Below are 13451 nucleotides of genomic sequence, written 5' to 3' on the forward strand. Positions count from 1 at the left end.
CCCAGAGATAAATCTCACTTGTTCATGGTGTATGGTCCTTCATTTCTGTATTCACCTTCATTTCTGAAGATTTACTTTGTGCCTTTGTTTGGGCCATGATTTCCTCTTCCTTTGTGTTTCTTAACCCTTTATATTAGGGTCTGTGTATTGGAAAAATCAGCTGCATCTCCCAGTCTTTACAGCCTGGCTTTGTGTAGGTGATGACCTTCACCAGTCAGCCTTGCTAGTGACTCTGTGGTCCTCTTAAATCTTTTCTATGGGTATGACTTCCTTGGACTTTTGTATATAGATCATAACTAGAAGGATTTCCCAGTTTCTTTTTTCAGAAGTTCGTAATCTCTTTTCTCTCTGCTGTCTGTCTGCTGTACTGCAGTCCTCTGAAGCACTAGCATACTACCCAGCTCTTTTTTTGTTGTTTATCTCAGAAGCCCTCAGATATCTAAAGTTTGCCAAGTCTCATCAGTTCTCTGAGCCAGGATAAACAGAAGCTAGTCCCTCAAACAGCCTTCCAAAAAGTCTGAATATTGGAAGTATGTTTCAGTCTTCTCTTTCCATCCTAAGGGAGAAGCCAGGGGCTGTGTGTTTACATGATCTTGCCTTGCTAAGTGCTATGGTTTCAATGTATGTGGCCCTCTGAAATTCATATGTTGAAGCCTCATCACCAAGGTGATGGATTTAGAAGAGGAAGCCTTTCGGAGGTTATTAGGTCACAAGAGCTCTGCCCTCATGGTTGGGATTAATGCCCATATAAAAGAGGCTTCAGAGAGCATTTGTCCCTTTTTCTCCTTCTGCCATGTTAGGACGCAGCAACAAGACACCATTTTGGAAGCAGAGAGAGCAGGACCTCACCAGACACTGAATCTGCTGGCACCCAGTCTAAGGCATTTTGTTATAACAGCCTGAATGAACTTAGAAATTGGTACTGAGAAGTAGGGTGTGGCTATAACAGATATCCAAAAATGTGGAGGCAATTTTGAAACTGGGTAATGGGTGGAAGCTGGAGCAGACTAGAAAAAGTCCATATTGCCATGAATGGACCATAGAGGGGGATTCTGGAGGGAATTCAGAAAAGGAGAGCTGTAGGAAGAGTGTCAGTCTTCTTGGAGATTAAGTAGTTGTGATCAGAATATAGGTAAAAATATGAACAGTAAAGGTGTTTGTTTGTTTATTTATTTATTTATTTGAGACAGGGTCTCACTCTGTCACCCAGGTTGGAGTGCATTGGTGAGATTACAGCAGACTAATCTTGAATTCCTGGGCTCAAGTGATCCTCCTGCCTCAGCCTTCCAAGCAGCTGGGACTATATATGCTAATTTAAAATTAGCACCTACCTAATTTAAAAAGGTTTCTGTAGAGATGAGGGCTCACCTTGTTGCCCAGGCTGGTCTAGAACTCCTGGCCTCAAGCAATTCTCCCACCTTGGCCTCCCAAAGTGCTGGGATTACAAGCATGGGCCACCATACTCAGTCAAGTACAGGTACTTCTGATGAGGTCTTAGACAGAAATGAGGGATATGTTAATGGAAACTGGAGGGAAGGCCATCCTTGTTACAAAGTGGCAAAGAACTTGCCTGAATTGTTTCTGTGTCCCAGTACTTTGTGAAAGGCAGAACCGAAAAGCAATGAACTAGGATATCTGACCGAAGAAATCTCTAAGCAAAGTATTGAGGGTGTGGCATGGCTTTTTTGACTGTAGTAAAATGTGAGAAAAGAGAAATGAATTAAAGATGGAATTTCTAATTAAAAAGGAAGCAGAACTTAAGAGTTGAAAAATTCTCAGCCTGGCCAACTTGTAAAGAATAAAAAGACACATTCTGTAGAGAATTGAAGTTCTGTCCAGAGGGTGTGGCCCAGTGACTGTCAGGAGATTAGGATGGATAGAAAGGAGCCAGATGCTATTCATCAGGACAATGAAAGGATGACCCCAAAAGCATTCTGGAGATCATGGCCACTCCCATCACAAGCCAGAATGCCATGACCTTGAGAGCAGAATGGTTTCAAGGGAAGTGCCCAGGTACCTTTGGGACCTCAGGCTCACTGCCTAGAATCACCTCAAGTCTCTGCTCCATGCATTCCAGCACAGAGCTCCTTAGCTCCCTGCTGCGGTCAAGTGGGCCCAGGTACAGCTTGGGCCACCGCTCTGGAGGGTGTAAGTGATAAACCTTGGCAACGTCCACGTGGTGCTGACTCTGTAGGCACACAGAGTACACAAGGTATGGAGACATGGCTTTCTAGCTCTCAAAAGTTACCTCAGAGAACCTCAGGGCCCACAAAAAGAATTGCCACAGGCACACACAGCCACAGAGATCCCCCTATCAAGGCAATGGCCAGCAGAGCCATGGGGTTGGGACCACCTCTGAGACTCCAGAACTGTAGCACCACCAGCAGATGACTCCAGCCTGGGAGAGCTATAGGCATGCAACTGCAATGTGTGAGAGCTGCCACATGGGCTGCACCTAGCAAAGCAGTGAGAGTGGGGCTGCCCAGGCCTGGGGGCCCAACCCTTGCCCCAGTATGTCTGGAAGGCAGAACGCTGAGTCAAAGAAAATTGTTCTGAAGCCTTAAGATTTAATGTTGGTTTGGCCCTGTTGGGTTTTGGACTTAATTTGGTACCAGTTACCCCTTTCTTCCTTTTCATTTCTTGCTTTTGGAATGAGAATATCTATCCTACATCTCTCCCACCATTGTATTTTGGAAACATGTAACTTGTTTAGTTCCACAGTCTTACGACTTAAGAGGAATTTGCCTCAGAATAAATTGTACGTTGGCTGGGCACAGTGGCTTACACCTATAATCCCAGCTACTCGGGAGGCTGAGGCAGTAGAATTGCTTGAACCCGGAGGCGAGGGTTGCAGTGAGTCGAGATCACGCCACTGCACTCCAGCCTGGTCGACAGAGCGTGACTCCTTCTCAAAAAAATAAATAGATAAATAAATAAATAAAATAAAAAAATAATTTGTACGTAGGGTGTCAACCATTATCTGATTTAGACAATATTAAATGAGACTTTAGACTTTAAAGTAGGTGCTAGAACAAGTTAAGGCTTTGGGGGCTTTTGTGATAAAATGAATGCATTTTTTTGTCCTTTGTGAGAAGGACATGAATTTTGGGGAGCCGGAGGTGGAATGCTATCGGTTCAATATATGTGGCCTTCCAAAAGTCACCTGTTGGAACCTAATGCCCAATGTGACAGTGTTAAGAAGTGAGGCCTTTTGAGAAGTGATGAAGGCATTAGGGCTCGTTCTTATGAATGGATTGCTGCTCTTATAAAAGAGGTTGAAGGGACTGCCTGGTGCATTTTGCCCTCCTGGCTTCTGCTGTGTAAGGACCCAGCAACAAGGCAGAGTTCTCAGAAGCAACACACGAGCCTCACCAGACACTGGATCTGCCAGTTCCTTCATCTTGGACTTCGCAGCCTCCAGAAATGTGAAAAATAAATTTTTGTGTTTGTATAAATTCCGCAGTCTAAGGTATTTTGTTGGAACAATACAGATGAACAGAAGCACTGAGCACAGGTGAGGGGCTCTGGCAGGGAGTATGTGCTAGTCCAGATGGTGGCTTTGTTCTCAGCAGCCCCAGGCGTCTAGAATATGCCAAATCTGTCCCTCCTCCAGGACAGGTGATGCAGAGCCGACTGGAAGTCCAGAACATCGGACACTTGCTGCAGCTCTGTCCCACCCCAGGGAGAACTCAGGATTTGGGGATTCTCCCTCTCGTTCTGTGCTGGGCTGCAGAAAGTATGACTGGTGAGTGCATACTAGTGTCACTAGTTCTGTCCTTTGTTCTCAGTGGCTCCCGACCTAGGGCTGTTTCTGTCAACTCTCAGATTCAGGCAAGACAGAAATCAGTCCTTTGGGAAGCCCCCCCAGAATGTCAGAACATGGGACATATGGTCAAGTCCCCTCCTTCCCTCCCTGGGAGAAGTTATGACCTGGGGTTTCCTCCCAATCATGTGAGAGGTGCCAGAGAAAGGATTATGGAGCGAGAGTGCCACCAATTTTTCTACTGGCTTCAAGACCGCTAGTTTCATGCTTGCTCAGGGTACAGGAGCCTCTCAACTAGACTCTGCAGCCCAGCACAGAACAAGACGGGGAACCCCCAAATCCTGAGTTCTCCCTGGGGTGGGACAGAGCTGCAGCAAGTGTCCGATGTTCTGGACTTTCCGGGGCTGCCTGGAGGACTGGCTCTGTATCACCTGTCCTGGAGGAGGGACAGGTTTGGCTTATTCTAGATGCTTGGGGCTGCTGAGAACAAAGCCACCATCTGGACTAGCACACACTTGCTGCTAGAGCCCCTCACTTGTGCTAAGTATTTCTGTTCATCTGTATTGTTCCAACAAAATACCTTAGACTGCGGAATTTATTCAAACCCAGAAATTCATTTCTTGCATTTCTGGAATTCTCAAAAGAAATTCATCCATGCATAGTTGTTGAATCTTGCGGGGGAGTGGGGAGGAAAAGAGGTCTGGGGCTTCCTATTCTGCCATCTCACTCCCATCACTGTTAGTAGTAGAATATTCAATGAAGAAAAATGTGTCTTAAATATTTATATACTCTTCATAGAGGTGAAAACAATAACAACAACAACAACAAACAATTTCACCTCACATACGCACACAGAAACTACATAAAAAGGCAAATCAAGAGGGTGATGGTGACTTTAGCAGGGGAAGAGCAGTGGGATGTTTTGACGTGGGGAGAACGCAAGTGAATGTAGGTTGCACCAAGATCCTGGTTTTTGTTTAGGGTGACAGGTTCATGGTACTTATTATACTACTTTCAATAATCAAGGAATTAATTAAATAAAACAGACCGTGTATGAATCAGGGATGGAAATATGTCCTCACTTAAGACTTGTGAGTAAACCATATCTGTACACCTGAGGAACAGAGAAAAAAAAATACAACTCAGTAAAATTGCTGTTAGAAAATAATACCAATTTATATTCCAAAGTTTCTTCTAATTGCTGCCTAATTATGCCATGCAGGGAGGTATTGAAATATGCATATGAGAATTAGAGGTAAATTTTGGTGAGTCATTGTCACGATGGACAATAGAACTGCTATGTAGGTAGGGTGAATAGGAAACCAGGGGGCATACAGGTTTGTAGGAAGAACTTGCAATATTAGCCTTTGGAAAATTCCAGGCCAGTAAGATTGAATCGCATTCTAACCTCCAACAACAGGGTGTTTGCAGAACGCCTTTTGTTTTGATTGTCTCAGCACCCTTTTGTATAAACAATTCCTTCTCTCTCCTCCCATAGTAATTCCGGTGGCTACAGGGGTGGGCCTGTGACCCAAATGTGCTGATTATGTGCCCCATCCCCTTGTCTGCAGGAGCTGCTCAGTCTCTAGGTTGAGAGTTGATAGTGTGTACTAACAGTGGAAGTTTCTCTTTTCCTTCTGCAATGTGAACTATAAAAGTAGTCACTCGTACTTTTTATTTCATTGATTTTGTAGTTTTTTTATTTCATTGATTTTGTAGAATCCCTTCAGTTTACCTTTTCAAGCTATATAATGGTGTAGTAATGGGTTTGAAAAAGTTCACATGTCACAAATTCACAGGACAAACCTTGATAATACATACTGATAGGGCCTGCAAGTCCATTCAGTATACTGCTTGATTGAAACCTGCCCAGTTCGTTATTCCAGTTACAAATGAATAGCACAGGAATAAAGTACTGTTTAATGCAGAACACAGAAAGAAACTGAGAAATAATTTGGTTGAATATGTACACCAAACCACCATGACACGCAATCTATCTATAGAACAACCTGCACACGTACATCAATCTCACTTCCTGAAACAATTGAATTATGAATCATTATTCTACAGCTGGATCAAAGTTAAAGGTCTGTCTCCTACCTACTTAGAGCTAAGGGCATAGATAAGTCAATGCAAGTGTTCAATTAAAAAGAAAATGACTGCAGATCTGTTTCTATTTAATACTTAGAGAATTGTAGGTTCTAAGTACTCTGAAACAGCCACTAATTTCATTCTCTTGGCTTACCTATTCCCTTGGATATAGGTAAGACATTTCATATATTTGAATTTTGTGTGTGTGTGTGTGTGTGTGTGTGTGTGTGTGTGTGTGTGTGTCTGTCTGTCTGTCTTGTGGAGCTTTAATATTATTCTGGCATTTTAGAATGGATAAATTTCTATAATTTACTCTCCAGATCTTATTTAGCACACCTGGTTGATACTCTGTCTTATAGAAGAACAATATTATTATGTCTTGTTCATTGTAGAATGATAGCTAAATTGAAACATTTCTGACAAGGGGTGGTGTTTCACTTTTACTTCTATTCAGCTATGAACTAGTTCTCATTTCTGAGAACCTGAACCCACTGTAAAGTCTGTCTTCTGAACTTTCAAGGACCCCTTAGAAATTTGAGGTTTATGATCTGGTTTGTGTTATATTTGGTTTAGTTTTACTGTAAATTTCTTCAATTCTTTTTCCTCTATGTGCTTTCCCCAGGAAGTCGCATTACCTCTTTTGACTTTAGTTATTACTTCTATTGGGAAGATTCCAGATTTACTTGGAAACAGTTTGTCTAATTCCTCACTGCTTTTTCCCACTATCCATCTGCCTCCTCCATGACTGACTTATCAAGCCCTTTCAGATCTAAATAGTCCCCTCCCCCAGAAGGATTTCAGTTTCCTTCACATGCCATGCAATAACTTTCAGAATTATCCAGGTGTTAGCATTTTCTTTTATCCCTGAAAGTACAGTTTGCTCAAATTGACACAGCAGCAACCACACAACCATAGTTCCTGACAAAGAGCCACAGCAGGAGGTATAGGGACTGCAACAGATCACTCAATGAAATTTGAAGGAATTTTTGGATCTTCTTGTCCACAGATACTTTAAAAGAACTTATGGGAATTAAGGAACAATGAAGAGATAAATGATTGAGCTGGAAAAAAGAATAAAATATACCACTAGAAGTTCATGTTTTTCCCGTCTTCTGAAATGTTTCCAAATCTTAAATGGGCAACAGTTTTGCTCTCAGATCTGCTGACCTTATGAAAATTATAGCATAATTGAATATGCCTGGCAATGCGTAGCTCCTAGGATACTGTCAATAATGGTTCCTTCTTCACTTTCAACCCCACTTCCTCTTCAAAGGTCTCATTAATTAGACTCAGAAAATTGATTCAACCTTATCCTGTGGAAGTAAAAGGAGCCTCAGTGCCCAATTACGTAATCAAATATAGGATGCTATTAATACACTTGGAGCTCTCCAAAATAAAGATAAAATCTTATCTACATAACCCACATGAAGTGGTGTCGGCTCTTATCTTTCACCTATTGATAATACAAGAGAGAAGAGTGACATTATATCTAATACCAAATGTACTTAAATAATGAGGCCAGATCATCTAATTCCAGCTTCTCCTCAATCAATCCACCAAACAAAGATGGATGGATAAGAGAGAGATTTTTACCAGACTCCAGTCCGGGGTGCCTGAGACCACTTGGCAGAGGCACCATTCATTGTATGCCATGTGCATCATAGGGGAGCCCATGAGCCTTTGTCATCTGCAGGGAATCACACCCTTCCAGCTGTGTTACATTACTACAAATCCAAGTTGAGATATTTTCAGGAGGGATCAAGAGCGTGGTGCATTGTGTGAGGACGCCATGGCCCAAACGAGGATTTTTGATGTTAGAGAAGAGAAGAGGTGGTGTTTGGGTAAAGAAATTGTTCAGGAAAGAAATGATCAGCATTTATATAGCCATAATGATGTCAACACTGATGATCAGTATTTTAAAAATCACAACATGTATTGATTGGGAAGATGGAGGGAGGAGGAAGTGAATATAGATGTGTGTAAAAGGAAACACCTCATCTATTGTGAATTATTAATCAAATATTTTGTGAACAAAGTAAAACCTTCCCCAAGAGTGTAAGATGAGGGTCAAACAGGTTTAGGAGAAAATGCCTTTTTTTAAATTTCAAAACAATCAGGAAATCAGCATTTTGTCTCACTCTCAGTTTGCATAAATTTTTATTTGGTCTGTGAAAGAGAAATACTGAAAGAAGGCAAGCAATAATGTGTAAAACAGATAAATCCAGAAGTAACAGAATGAGCATATTATTTAGAAACATGACATAAGAAAAACAGCCAAAAGATTTGATAGTTGTTGTTTCTAAGGAGCAGAAATGCAAGGCAGAGAGGTGCAGAGTGGAGTGAGGTTCTGAAATGCCATTCTGGCTGCATTATTCTAAGAGGTTCTAGGAATGAGTTTCAGCACAATTGTAGACAAAAAGCCTGTCAGCTCATATACATACAGAAGGCCTTACACCCTTCGGTCAATACCACAGGCACAACAAAGTTAGGCTTTTTGATGCTTGCAACAGCAATGGAGCGTGGGTGCACACACACACACACACACACACACACACACACACACACACACTCGATGGCAAAGGGTGGGGCAGCACCTGGTCTGGTTGTGAGGATTTAACTTGTGTTAGGAGATAGTGGGGTGCTGAGGAGGTGAGGAGTTTGTTCTGGATCAGGTGCTGTGTGAGAGGAGGTAGGGAAATAGAGTGATGCTAAAGCCGCAGCTTGAACAGAAGCAGCTGTCACTCAGGTTATCTGGGAGAGGGCGGTGTTTGGTGATGGCTGTAGCACAAGGACTTTGTTTTTGTCTATGCCCACAAAGGATTACTGGTCTTGTATTTCCCCATGCCAGATTGCAATCAGCAATTTCCCCAAGGAGCCCTGGCTTGTTTAGTAGGAGATGGCATCTACCAACTAAGTTACGGCAAGTAGGTAGGTGTGGGTGTTGCTACTGGACTATGCTACTTCTAGACCCTTTTAGTGGAACTAGAGCCAGAACTAGAAATACATTTTTAAAATTCATATGTTTCCACTGATAACTTCAGTTTCAGTCCAGTAACTCAGAGTTCTTCTCCCTTCCCCATTCCATATTTGTATGTCTCTTACCCATAGTGAGAACCCTGGTTCCCTGTAATACCAGAGTCAAATGTATCTACTCATTTCCTCTGTCATATGCAATTTGAACAAAGTGCTTTCAGAATTACTACATGAGTGCTACTACCAAGGACAAGCAGATACAACTTTAGTTCTGTGATGGTTAATACTGAGTGTCAACTTGATTGGATCGAAGGATGCAAAGTAGCCATCCTGGGTGTGTCTGAGGGTGTTGCCAAAGGTCAACATTTGAGTCAGTGGCTGGGGAAGGCAGACCCACCCTTCATCTGGTGGGCACAATCTAACCAGCTGCCAGCGAAAACAAAGCAAGTGGAAAAACGTGAAAAGGAGAGACAGGTCTAGCATCCTGGCCTACATCTTTCTCCTGTGTTGGATGCTTCCTGCCCTTGAACATCGGACTCCAAGTTCTTCAGTCTTGAGACTCAGGCTGGCTCTCCTTGCTCCTCAAGCTTGCAGATGGCCTATTGTGGAACCTTGTGATTATGTGAGTAAATACTTAATAAACTTCCATATATATATATATATATATACACACACACACACACATATACAGACACACATATGCATTATATACATACACACATAGGCATTATATATACACCTATATACATTATATATAATAGGATATATACTATATAGGAATATATATTATATAATATATATATAAAAAATGCTAAGTACTTCTAATAGTGTGGAAAACACTGATAGTCCTTGGTGTGAACTGTTTAGAGAGTTATGCAAAATAAATGCATTTGTCATGACACTCCTGCTTCACTCCTTGCTCGTGAGAGGCAAGGAGTTCAGTGACTCTATACGTAATACCTTTGACCATATGTGGGGAACCAAGGAACATAATGAAGCTGGTTGGTTGCTCCTCAGTTCAGTGGACAAAGTGATGAAAGAAAATGACGAACTCAGGGATTCTGTCTCCTGGCTTCAGAAGCAGATACTGAGCCACAAATCTGCTAAGATTGTCCTGAGCTGAAATTATGGTAAAACAGACACAAACTTTTATCATGTGAGTGGCTGACCTGCAACGAAAGGTGCATGCACAGCCTCCCCAGGTGTCTACTGTTAAAGTGAAGGCCTTGATTGGAAAAGAATGGGACCCTGCGACTTGGAATGGGGACGTGTGGGAGAACCCTGAGTTTGTAAACTCTGATGAACCATTTTTGCCAGAAGGAACAGCTTCCCCAACACCTCCTCCCCTACCATGCTGCCATCAGCCTTTCCACCTTTGTCTGAGGAGATAAACCCTTCATTGCCTGAGGCAACAGTGATGGCCTCCCCTGAGGCAGTTGCCAGGCAAAATAATGTTGATTCTCCTCAGGAGCCACCCCCAACACCCCTGTTTGCTTCTAGACCTATAACTAAACTAAAGTCCTCACAGGCCCCTAGAGGTGAGGTTGAGAGTGTAACCCATAAGGAAGTATGCTACACTCGATAACAACTCCTTGAGATTTCTAATCTACATAAACAGAAATCTGGAGAACAGGCATGGGAATGGATGTTAAGGGTATGGGATAATGGTGGGAGGAACATGGAGTTGGATCAGGCTGAATTTATTGATTTGGGCCCACTAAGTAGGGACTCTGCATTTAATGTTGCAGCTCAGGGAGTTTAAAAAGGTTCTGATAGTTTGTTTGCTTGGTTAGCTGAAATATGGATTAAAAGATGGCCCACTGTGTGTAAGCTGGAAATGCCTGATCCCCTTAATGTAGAGGAAGGGATCCAAAGGCTTAGGGAGATCGGGATGGTGGAGTGGATTAGTCACTTTAGTTTTCCTCATCACAGCTAGGAGGGTCCAGAAGATATACCCTTGACTAATGCCTTCCAAAATAGATTTGTGAGTGCAGCACCTTCATCTTTGAAGAGCCCTGAAATTGCTCTTCTCTGTATGTCAGATCTAACAGTGGGAACCACAGCCACTCAACTACAAAATTTAAATACAATGGGAATAATTGGATCCTGAGGTGGCAGGGGCCAAGTGGCAGCACTCAACCGTCAAAGGCAAGGCAGGCGTAGATACCATAATGGACAGCAGAGACAAGGCAGCAATCAGAATAGTCTGACTTGTGTAGAGCTCTGGCATTGGCTAATTAATCACAATGTTCCTAGAAGTAAAATGGGTAGGAAGCCTACTGCATTTCTACTTAATTTATATAGGAAGAAAACTTCTAGGTTGAGTGGACAAAAGACTAATTTGAATTATAAAATCAGAAAATCATGGCCCCTCAATCAATTTCCAGACTTGAGCCAGTTTACACACCCAGAACCACTTGAATGAAGGGAAGGCTGGGTGCTCTTGAGGAAGGACCCCACTATATTACCAGCAATTTATGCAGTGACTCTTTCTCCCTTCATTCTCCAAGGATACTTCCAGCCTTTTACCAGGGTAACTGTGCACTGGGAAAAGGGAAATGATCAGACATTTTGGGGACTACTGGTCGCTGGCTCTGAGCTGATGTTGATTCCAGCAGACCCAAAATGTCATTGTGGTCCTCTAGTTAAAATAGGGGCTTATGGAGGTCAGGTAATTAATGGAGTTTTAGCTCAGGTCTGACTTACAGTGGGTCCAGTGGGCCCCCAGACTCATCCTGTGGTCATTTGCATAATTGGCATAGACATACTTAGCAGCTGGCAGAATCCCTGCACTGGCTCCCTGACTGGTAGTGGGAGGGCCACTATGGTGGGAAAGGCCCAATGGAAGCCATTTGGCTTCCTACCTAGAAAAACAGTAAACAAAAAACAATATCGCATAAAACAGTAAACAAAAAACAATATCGCATCCCTGGAGGGATTGTGGAGATTAATGCCACCATCAAGGACTTGAAACATGCAGGGGTGGTGATTCCCACCACATGCCCGTTCAACTCTTCCATTTGGCCTGTGCAGAAGAAAGATGGATCTTGGAGAATGACAGTGAATTATTGTAAGCTTAACCAAGGGGTGACTCCAATTGCAGCTGCTGTGCCAGATGTGGTTTCATTGCTTGAGCAGATTAACACATCTCGTGGTACCTGGTATGCAGCCATTGACTTGGCAAATGCCCTTTTCTCCATTCCTGGCCACCAGAAGCAATTTGCCCTCAGCTGGCAAGGCCAGCAATATACCTTTACTGTCCTACCTCAGGGGTATGCCAACTCTCTGGCTTTGTGTCATAATCTCATTGGGAGGGAGGTTGATCACTTTTTGCTTCCACAAGATATCACATTGGTCCATTACACTGGTGACATTAAGCTGACTGGATCCAGTGAGCAAGAAGTAGCAAACACACTAGACTTATTGGTGAGACATTTGCGTGCCACAGGATGGGAAATAAATCTGACTAAAATTCGGGGATCTTCTACCTCAGTAAAATTTCTAGGGGTTCAGTGGTGTGGGGCCTGTCGATATATTCCTTCTAAAGTGAAGGATAAGTTGCTGCCTTTGGCACCTCCTACAACCAAGAAGAAGCCACAATGACTAGTGAGCCTGTGTGGATTTTGGAGGCAACACATTCCTCATTTGGGTGTGTTACTCAGGCCCATTTATCAAGTGACCCGAAAGGCTGCCAGTTTTAAGTAGGGTCCAGAACAGGAGAAGGCTCCTCAACAAGTCCAGGTTGCTGTGCAAGCTGCTGTTCCACGTAGGCCGTATGACTCAGCAGATCCAATGGTGCTTGAAGTGGCAGTGGCAGATAAGGATACTGTTTGGAGCCTTTGGCAGGCCACCGTAGGTGAATCACAGTGGAGGCCTCTAGGATTTTGGAGCAAGGCCCTGCCATCTTCTGCAGATAACTACTCTCCTTCTGAAAGACAGCTCTTGGCTTGTTACTGGGCTTTGGTGGAAACTCAACATTTGACTATGGGTCATCAGGTCACCATGTGACCTGGACCCCTATCATGAACTGGGTGCCTAGCCATAAAGTAGGTCTTGCACAGCAGCATTCCATCAACAAATGGAAGCGGTGTATATGTGATCAGACTCGAGCAGGTCTTGAAGGCACAAGTAAGTTACATGAGGAAGTGGCTCAAATGCCCATGGCCTCCACTTCTGCCAACCTGCCTTCTCTTCCCCATCCTGCACCGGTGGCCTCATGGGGAGTTCCATATGATCAATTGACAGATGAAGAGAATACTAGGGCCTGGATCATAGACGGTTCTGCACGATATGCAGGCACCACCCAAAAGTGCACAGCTGCAGCACTACAGCCCTTTTCTAGGACATCCCTGAAGGACAGCGGTGAAGGAATATCTCTGCAGTGGGCAGAACTTTGAGCAGTGCACCTGGTTGGGCACTTTGCATGGAGGGAGAAATGGCCAGATGTGTAATTATATACTGATTCATGGGCTATAGCCAGTGGTTTGGCTGGATGGTCAGGGACTTGGAAGAAGCGTGATTGGAAAATTGGTAACAAAGAAATTTGGGGAAGAGGTATGTGGATGGACCTCTCTTAGTGGTCAAAAACTGTGAAGATATTTGTATCCCATGTGAGTGCTCACCA

General features: G+C 43.3%; 1 protein-coding gene across 2 annotated transcripts in view; it reads left to right on the forward strand.

Annotated features, from left to right (window-relative positions):
• Positions 1–9304: 9304 nt before the first annotated feature.
• The window catches only part of CD226 (CD226 molecule), a 114559-nt gene continuing 110412 nt past the window's right edge, over positions 9305–13451 (forward strand). For both annotated transcript variants that reach the window (XM_058439752.1, XM_058439753.1), the window contains exon 1: positions 9305–9449. The gene's annotated coding sequence lies outside the window, so the exon portion shown is untranslated. The remainder of the gene's footprint in view (positions 9450–13451) is intronic.

The sequence above is a fragment of the Hylobates moloch genome, unplaced genomic scaffold, assembly GCF_009828535.3.
Source record: "Hylobates moloch isolate HMO894 unplaced genomic scaffold, HMol_V3 SCAFFOLD_5, whole genome shotgun sequence".
NCBI lineage: Eukaryota > Metazoa > Chordata > Mammalia > Primates > Hylobatidae > Hylobates > Hylobates moloch.